The sequence below is a fragment of the Gekko japonicus genome, unplaced genomic scaffold (genome assembly GCF_001447785.1).
Source record: "Gekko japonicus isolate JY-2015 unplaced genomic scaffold, Gekko_japonicus_V1.1 scaffold2697, whole genome shotgun sequence".
Taxonomy (NCBI): Eukaryota; Metazoa; Chordata; class Lepidosauria; order Squamata; family Gekkonidae; genus Gekko; species Gekko japonicus.
Window position 1 is genome coordinate 183,390 of NW_015160918.1, and position 2,351 is coordinate 185,740.

Below are 2,351 nucleotides of genomic sequence, written 5' to 3' on the forward strand. Positions count from 1 at the left end.
ATGCCGCTTTCTCGTCCGTGCCCCCCCTCCCCAAAGAAGACGGGAGCAGAGGTCTTTTCTAAGAAGGGTCGGCTGTCTCAGCCAAGCATCCGTCTTTGAGACCTTTGCTGCCTCAGACAGAAAACCCCCGAAAATTAAAACTGCTTGTGCCTCCGAACAACCTGGAGAGCCGCCGTAAGGAATCAAATTGCTTTTGAGACATAATTAGGCCGAGCCTTTGGAAACTGTGCTCGGTGCCCAGAAAGGTTTCTGTAGGAAAGTTCATCGTTTAAAAGAGCGGGAGGGGAATTAATTCCCCCCAGGGCCGTTACTAAGAGAGCTCCCAAAAGGATATATTCCCCCCCCCCAAATATGTGCACAAGCACCCACATGCGTGGAGGTACCCAACTGCTTCTGTACAATTGTCTATCTGTGTATTAAAACCTCTCTATAATACGGTGACCGTGGAGGAGGGGAAATCAAAATTGCACGTCAGATTTAGGTGGGCTGGAGGAACAGATGCCCACAAGTAATCTTTGGGGAAATGACCTCGTTCCAACTCCTTTATTGACAATGTTTGGAAGCCGTAATCTAACACAAAAGAAATGTAAGGGATTACATTTAATCTTCTGGGATCCATTTATATATTTATCAAAACGATTTCCCTAAGCCTACAGCAGGGTTTCTTCGCCATGCGGTCCACGGCAGAGGGAGCTCATCAAGGGAAGAAGAAGGGATTAGATTTATACCCTTCCCTTCACTCGGAGTCTCAGAGCGGCTCACAAACTCCTTTCCCTTCCCCTCCTCTCCCCACAACAGACACCCTGAGAGGTAGGTGGGGCTGGGAGAGCTTTTTTGAGGACTGCTTTTGAGAGAACAGCTCTGAGAGAACTGTGGCTTGCCCAAGGTCACTCAGCTGGCTGAAGAAGAAGAAGAAGAGGAGGAGGAGGAGGAGGAGATTGGAGTTGTACCCTGCCCTTCACTTTCTGAAGGAGTCTCACAGCACAGTCACAAGTTTCTTTCAAAGCTGTTCTCTCAAGAGCAGTCTTCAAAATGACTCTCTCAGCCCCACCTACCTCACAGGGCAGGGGTGTCGAACTCATTTGTTATGAGGGCCAGATCTGACATAAATGAGACCTTGTTGGGCCGGGCCATGTGTGTCCTAAAATGTAGTGCCAGGTAGCGGAGATATAAACTTTATAAAGGACACAAACACAAATGGGTTTTTTTTTAACTTAAAATAAAAACATGCTTAAAGCATTAGTCCTCTTGCAATATTTTGTTTATTTAACAGTGTCTGATAACTGACACTTCTTGCTCTGAACTGTTGCATCAAAATGTCTCTGCTGTGTTGTTGCAATCTTGAGTGTGCTGTTCAGGTGTGTATCTGTAAGCTGCAAACCTACGATGACGCAGCAGCAGCAGAACTGGAAGCAGAAGGCAGCCAGTTCCACTGTGGGCCTGATAGAAGCTCTCTGGGGGCCTGATCCATCCCCCGGGCCAAATGTTTGACACCCCTGTCACAGGGTGTCTGTTGTGGGGAGAGGAAGGGAAAGGAGATTGTAAGCCACTCTGAGGGTGCGGTCAGACGGCGTGCTGAGAGTGGGTTAAACTGCTCCGGTTCTAACCGGATTATATTTGATCTGGATCAGCTCTGGCGGGAGGGCGGGGTAAAAGTCCAATAAATAAATAATAAATAATCATGATCACACTTCCCTCCCTTATCCCGCCTCACTGCACAGTCACGTGGCTTCCCGGCATCTACACTACTGATGAACGGGAGCGTGTGTCGGCAGGTTTTTTAAATTTTTCCTCAGTTTGCGCATGCGCATAGGAACACCTCCATAGAAGGGGGGCGAAACTACCATGGCGCATGTGCAGAACCACCAGGGCGAATCCATCCAACCCCCCCAACAAAAGACCTCCCTTTAAATGTTTGACCCGAAAATGGCCTCTGTGAGATCCCGAACTCATCTAAACGCTAAAACAACTGGCCGTTTAAATGTCGGTTTTCAAAACGCAGTGGCGGAGCTCCGCCTAGGCGCACACCGCCAACGCATTTAAAAAATGGCTGGCGAAAAACGAAAGCCTCGGGCAGCTTTCGAGTGGGGAGGGGGTTTAAACCGGAAGCGGCTCGACACTGCAGGAGTGATCAGATGTCAGAAAAGTGCAGCTAGAACCGGAGAATCAGGAAAATACCCCTTGGGGACCTGGTAACAAAATACTCAGTTTCAGGGCTTTTTTTGTAGAAAAAGCCCAGCAGGAACTCATTAGCATAATAGGCCACATCCAACAGCAGAAACTCATTAGCATACTCGGCCACACCCTGATAGCACATCATATTAGCATATTAGGCCACACCCCATGTTTCC